Consider the following 7773-nt stretch of genomic DNA (forward strand, 5'->3'; position numbering starts at 1 on the left):
TTCCAAGGCTGATATCTTCTGTTGGCACCTAAAGTAGGATGTAGGAATGAACCCAGATATATTAGAAAGGAGATGACCTCAAGCTGATAACCCTTCTTTAAAATGTTTAGTGCCCACACATCTGAGGTAGGCTATTCCTAGATGTCGAGGAAGTAATGAATCCTCACACTGACCTGAAATTCCTTATCACTGACTACCTAAGACTGCAGACAGTGAGAAGTGTTGCTCGTTATTTCCAGCATCTTGTTTCTGTTTCTTTGGAGCTTCCCAGAAATAGATTTTGAGAACCTCCTGGACAAATTATCCCACTTTTGTTGCTTCCCAGAATATTGTATGAAAGTAGACTTTTGCCTGAAGGTATTAGATGATTTTGACTGTTTGTTCCATGTCCTTAACCCCTTCGCTGCCAGGCCTTTCCCCTCCTGTGCCGAGCCTTTTTTTGGCTATTTGGGGCAGTTTGCGCTTAGGCCCTCATAACTTTTTGTCCACATACCCTATCCGCTCCAAATTTGCGCCCTTTTTTTCCCCCAACATCCTAGGCATTCTAGCGGTACCCAGAGTTTGGGGGTTCCCCTGGAGGAGACCAAATTAGCCAAAACACAGCAAAAATGTCATTAAAAAAAAATATATATATTGGAAACAAGGGCTGCAGAAGGCTTGTGGTTTTCCCCCTGAAAATTGCATCAACAAAGGGTTTGTGGTGCTAAAATCACGATCTTCCCTGCTTTCAGGAACAGGCAGACTTGAATCAGAAAACCTAATTTTTCAACACAATGTGGCATTTTACTGGGACATTTACGCCACTTTTACTATTTTTTGTGCTTTCAGCCTCCTTCCAGTTAGTGACAGAAATGGGTGTGAAACCAATGCTGGATCCCAGAAAGCTAAACATTTCTGAAAAGTAGACAAAATTCTGAATTCAGCGAGGGGTCATTTGTGTAGATCCTACAAGTGTTTCCTACAGAAAATAACAGCTGAAATAAAGAAATATTGAAATTGAGGTGAAAAAAAGAGACATTTTTCTCCACGTTTTACTCTAACTTTTGCCTGCGATGTCAGATTTTCAAAAGCAATATACCGTTACGTGTGCTAGACTCTTCTGGTTGTGGGGATATATAGGGCCAGAGCCAATAAAGGAGATGTACCTTGCAATGGGTTTTCATTGTATGCTAGGCAAACAGCAATTTAGTCGGTGAAATATAAAAAGTGAGAAATAGGTATCAAGAAAATCTTTGTATTTCCAAAATGGGCACAAAATAAGGTGTTGAGAAGCAGTGGTTATCTGCACATCTCTGAATTTCAGGGTGCCCATACTAGCATGTGAATTACAGGGCATTTCTCAAATAGAAGTCTTTTTTACACACGGACTCACATTTGGAAGGAAACTATGTAGAGAAAGACAAGGGGCAATAACACTTGTTCTGCTGTTCTGTGTTCCCCTAAGTCTCCTGATAAAAATGGTACCTCACTTGCGTGGGTAGGCCTAATGCTCGCGACAGGAAACACAACATGGACACGTCACATTTTTACATTCAAATCTGAAATGTTTTTTGCAAAGTGCCTAGCTGTAGATTTTGGCCTCTAGCTCACTTGGCACCTAGGAAAACCTAGAAAACCTTCGCATTTTTAAAACTAGACACCTTGGGGAATCTAAGATGGGGTGACTTGTGGGGCTCTCACAAGGTTCTGTTACCCAGAATCCTTTGCAAACCTCAAAATATGGCCCCAAAACACTTTTTCAGCACATTTCAGTGACAGAAAGTTCTGGAATCTGAGAGGAGCCCCAAATTTCTGTCCACCCAGCGTTCCCCCAAGTCTCCCGATAAAAATGGTACCTCACCTTTGTGGGTAGGCCTACTGCCCGCGAAAGGAAATGTCCCAAAACACTATCTGGACACATCAAAATTGTCAAATACAAAACTACCTGTTTTTGTGGGGGGAACCTGCGTTTTATGTCCTGGGCTCAACAGCCATCTAGGGAAACCTACCAAACCCAGACATTTCTGAAAACGAGACAACCGAGGGAGTCCAGGGAGGTGTGACTTGCGTGGATCCCCAATGTTTTCTTACCCAGAATCCACAGCAAACCTCAAATTTAGCTAAAACAAATATCACATTTTTCCCACATTTCTGTGTGTGATCACCGCACTGGGACAAATATCATACCACCCAATGTTCCCCTCAGACTCCCAGCAAAAATGATCCTCACTTGTGCAGGTGGGCCAAGTGCTTGTGAAAGGGAAGAGACAAAAACATGTTGAAATTGAAGGGGAACCAAAGTGGGTCCAAAAGGGCAGTTTGAAAAAAAACAAACATTTTTAGGCTGACAAGTGCAGCAGAATTTTTATCGGTATAGATGAGACAATGCTGGGTGGTAAGAATTTTGTGGATTCCTGCAGATTCTGGAAGGTTTCATCACAAAAATGTGGAAAAAATGTGTGATTTCCAGCAAAGTTAGAGGTTTGCAGTGCATTGTGGGTAAGAAAATGGTGTGGGATGCATGTGTAAAACACACCACCCTGGAATCACCCAGATGTTTAGTTTTCAGATGTGTCTAGGTCTTGTCGATTTTTCTACATGGCAGCGTGCCAAAGTCCATAAAGTTCAGCCCTCACCATTCCAAGTGGGTCGTTTTTGAGACTTAGCCAAGCTCTCATGGCCCAAATGTAAAACCAAAACCCCAAATAATCAAATGTCCTCTTGCTTGCCGTGGGATAAGATGTTTTAGTGTCCGAGGGAGAGCTGAAAGACTGTTACCCCCTTCAGGTGGGAAGGGGGCAAAACCAGGCCTGTACTGGTTAGTAGCCACCACCCCACTATTTTTTGTTTTTTTTAATTCCCTGGCATCTAGTAGACTTTCTGCCCCCCCCCTCCCCGGGATGTGGATCAGGGGTAATTGCCCCATCTGCCCCCCTAAAGAAAACACTCACCAATCCCTGGTGCCTAATATAAATTTGCCCTCCCTCTAAGGGGAACAACCCTTGCCTAAGGGGTCGCTCCCCTTGCGTGAAATTGACACAAAAAAATAAAGATCCCTGGTGTCTAGTGGTTTCTGCCACCCTTGGGGGCACATTGGCGTAAAAAAATCAGCCGATCTGCCCCCAAGGGGGCAGAAATGGTCTAAATACAATTTGTCCCCCAGGGGAGCGACCCTTGCCTAAGGGATCACTCCCCATATATAAAAAACAAAAGTAAACAAAAATATATCCCTGGTGTGTAGGGGTTTCTGCCCCACCTGGGGGGGATTGGCCTAATTATAATGGGGGGGGGGGGGGGGGCAGACACGGCCTAAAAATATTTTGCCTCCCTGCTGTGCGGCCCTTGCCCAGGGGGCCGCTTCCCTTATGCGCAAGTATATATATAAAAAGAAAATCCCTGGTGTCTAGTAGTGCCTAATAATAATAATAATAGGCTGATCTGCCTCCAAGGGGGGAAGAAATGGCCTAAAATAAATTTGCCCTTGCCCTCCAACCCCCCCCCCCCTGCAGGGAGCGACCCTTGCCTAAGGGGTCGCTCCCCTTGCGTGAATTCACCTTAAAAAAAAAAAAAACATCCCTGGTGTCTAGTGGTTTCTCACAAAATAGGCCGATCTGCCCCCCTAGGGGGGGCAGAAATGGCCTAAACATAATTTGACCCCTGGGGAGCAACCCTTGCCTGAGTGGTCGCTCCCCACCTCTAAAAAAAAAAAATGAAAACAAAAATTGCCCTGGTGCCTAGAGGTTTCTTCCCCCCCGGGGGCAGATCAGCCTAATAACAATAGGCAGATCTTCCCCCAGGGGGGGAGAGAAAAGGCCTTGAAAAAATTGCCCCCCTGGGGAGCGACCCTTGCCCAAGGGGTTACTCCCCTTATGCCAATTTCCTTATTTTAAAAAATCCCTTGTGTCTAGTGGGCATTTCAGCAGCCGGATCACTTCACGATCCGCCTTCTGAAATGCTCTGAGAGACGTCAAAGGGAAGGAAATTCCTTTCCTTCCCTTTGAAGCCTCTCAGGCCCCCATTACATGATTGGAAGAGAAATGCTTTACATTTCTCTTCCGATCCCACTGGGGAGGTGACCTCTGATGAGGTCAGATCAGACATCATGCGGTGGGCGGGGTCAGGGGTTGGAAGGGGAAGGGCACTCCCTCCGAGCTCATGTGCGAAGACGTAATGGTTACGTCCTAGGCACAGGAGCACTGTGCTGGTGGATGTAACTATTACGTCCCACGGCACAGAAGGGGTTAAATAGCTTGTGCAGCTTGTCCTCTAGTTCAGATACAAACATTGTCATTCCATAAATAGCATTCTGACCCGTTTGATATATTTGCAGTCCATTCCTAAGGAAAAAGGTTATGTTGTGCAGAGGCACCACAGACGCATGCTGAAGCTCTAACAACATCAAAACAGATGTCAGAAAGTAATGTTGTGTGGTGGTCCATGATTTACAGCGACTGTGAATATTCTTGGCTTTAAGCCTCTTGAACAGATTTCTTAAAGTCAGTCAAACTTTTTGGGAAATATGAGCCCCGTTAACAGCTGCCCTTAGAGCCAAAATAACCTTTTGTAAGGGCTGTATCTACTTTTTTCACAGCTTAGTTTTATAGAATTTATCATGTACCATAAAACACCTCCCAACCAGGAAGGCAACCGCAGAATCCACATGAAAAGAATCTGGTACTTTATCTTCCAGTTCATCAAAAGGATACCACCTAGACCTAACTCAGTGGGGATTTGTCCAATCCGAGCTTTTTCATTAGTTTAAAATCACATCCATCACAAATGATGAATCCCCATTCATCATTTGTAATGGACGTGATTTTAAATTAATGAAACAACATTGAAAGATTTATTAATGGTCTCAATATAGGATTCCTTGATGGAACAATGAGCCTATTGTGGCAGAAACTCCACAGTGTCCTTGACAAGATTACATAAATCCAGTAACAGGTCCTTAGAAATATACTTGTCTTTCTGATGAGGCAGAGGAAAAGAACATTCACAGTACTTCAAGCCTGACAAATCAAAATACTGATTACTTTGATCCATTGAGTGTTTACCCACTCCTTTCTTCCTTATTAGGGATGTTAGACTGTGCAAAATAATCCTTTTGATTCTGTCTACTTAGATTGTTCTACCCCTCTTGCTGATTTTGTTTTAGAAAGGGGAAGGAGACCTTGAGGGGGTAGGAGGCAACCCTCTTGCTAGAATGCTTGCCCGTTATGATCAATATTCTCCACCATCAAACTCCAATTACAATAAAATGCCCTCAAAAACCCTCACAATAAATAACAGGAAAAAGGCTCAAATGCAAGAAAAAAGGTCTACTTGAGCACATCAGAAAACTGACAGAATATGCCTTTAATTGTACATCCCCGTGTACAGAGAAAATGCACATGGCTGATCTGGAGGACACTACAACTGGCGACGAGTAGGGGATCTGTGCTCCGAAGAAACCCAGCTGCTATCCCTGAGAGTATGCAAAGATAAAGCAAACTCCTTGTGCGTGCCGTGTGCACCGCCAAAGCGATGCAAAGAGGTCTGCAGTTGCCGTATGTGGAGTACAAGTCCTACTCCAGCCCATACACAGCCGTTGAAGAAGCTGAAGACCCTCCAGGGGGGCACATTCGAAAATATGAAGCAAACACTAGTTTATATAAGATTCATCAATGTGCATGACAACAAGACTCTTTTAAATATGAAAGATATATTTTCATACACAAGTGGCATCACCCCTGTTGGATTCCCCTATCATGAACTCTCTATCAACCCCAGCACGTAGGTATATGGTCAGGCAGGCTCTGTGACCCAGGCCTGAAGGTTAATGACTGACAGGTCACAGGTGGGGTAACACTTAGCCCACAGTCAAAAACACAAGCTTACATCAGATCCCACAGATAGGCATCATAAACACAATGGTCCCTGGAGATTGGCACCAATATAGCACAAATGGCCAGAAGGACGCATGCATTCCCAAAGCACTATAACGTTAGATGCCACATTTAGTTAGGCACACTTAGCCAATCGGGACACAGCATGCACAGCACACACAGTGACCACGCGCCCCTCAGCCTGGACATCTGGACACGTACTCGCTGGCCCCCACAGTGTCCACATCAGGTCGGGGCCCACCTGCATTTCCTATCTGTAAATTGTATCTATGTCAGCTCCTACCAAGAAAAAGCAAAGTCTGGTTTCCATAACAGAGAGCTGTCAAAAAGCAAAGTTTTAATTTGAGAGAGAGAGAGAGAGAGAGATTGATTTTGTTATTCCAATGGTCATTCCATAAAATGACTCCAAGGTTTCAGACTATTAAGATGTTTGGTTCGAATGTTATAGTTGCTTCTGGATACAGTGCAGAACAGAGTCACTTCTAACTTACTGGTCAAGGTCTTGGACTGTCACTCAGTAGGCTGAAGGTTGACATCCTAGTATCGCATGGCAGTGTGTTTGTTTATTTACTAGTTTTTAATTGTTAAACCTTCCTAATGATGGACCATTCACATGTGTGCTATAAAAATCCTTGGGTTGAATGTCTGAGGTGTGTCTGGACATACAGCACTGAGCAGTCACCTAGTTACGGTCCCAGGCCCTTAACCTGAAAATTGAGGGTTGTATTCCAGCTGTGCCCATGGCTGTTTTCTTTCTTTAACCCCTCGGGTGCCGTGGACAAGCTGGGCTCAGCCACGGTTGCCGTGTGCCGAGGAGGCGCCTAGCTAGTTCTGCACCTGGCCCACACCCCCATCAGGGATGGAAGGGGAATCGCTTCCCCTTCTACCCGCGAAAATCTCCCCCGTGACGTCTGATGGGGTCAGCACCCGATCGCGTGCTGAACTCATCAGAGGTCACCTCCCATCGAGCTGGAAGCATGCATCCAGCGCGATGTGAAAATGCTCAGCATTTATCTTCCGCCCGGGAGGAAGGGGCAGGCAGAGGCATGAAAGGAAAGGCCTTTCCTTTCATGTCTCTGCAACCATTTCTGCTGCCCGATCGCAATGTGATCGGGCAGAAGAAATGCCCACTAGACACCAGGGAATCATTTTTGTCATAATTACATATAAGGGTAGCGGCCCGCTGGGCAAGGACTGCTCTCCAGGCGGACAAAATATTTTTAGGCCTTTTCTGCACCCCCGGGAGCAGATCAACCTATTATAATTAGGCTGATCTGCCCTGGGTTAGGGGGAGGGGGCAGAAACCCCTAGACACCAGGGATATATATATATTTTTTTATTGACTATGTTTTTATGTATGGGGAGCAACCCCTTAGGCAAGGGTCCTTCCTCTGGGGGGCAAATTGTATTTAGGCCATTTCTGCCCCCCTCAGCCTATTTTTATTAGGCTGATCTGCCCCCAAGAACGGCAGAAACCACTAGACCCCAGGGATTTTTTTTTTTTTATACTTGCGCATAAGGGGAACAGCCCCTTGGGCAGGGGCTGCTCCCCAGGGGGGCAAAGTATGTTTAGGCCTTTTCTACCCCCCCTGGGGGCAGAAACCCCTAGACAACAGGGATATGGAAAATGTCACTTACCAGTGTACATCTGTTTGTGGCATGTTCCGGTGCAGATTCTCATGCTATGCATATTCTGCCATCTAGTGTTGGCCTCGGAGTGTTACAAGTTGTTTTTCTTCAAATAAGTATTTTTGAGTCATGGGATCGAGTGACTCCTCCTCTTCAACTCCATTGCGCATGGGCATCAACTCCATGTTAGATTGCTTTCCAGCAGAGGGTAAGGTAGGAGTGATAGAGTATAAAGAAAAGAGATGTCCATACAAATGGAATAAATATATATATATAT

This window comes from Pleurodeles waltl, chromosome 6, assembly GCF_031143425.1.
Source record: "Pleurodeles waltl isolate 20211129_DDA chromosome 6, aPleWal1.hap1.20221129, whole genome shotgun sequence".
NCBI lineage: Eukaryota > Metazoa > Chordata > Amphibia > Caudata > Salamandridae > Pleurodeles > Pleurodeles waltl.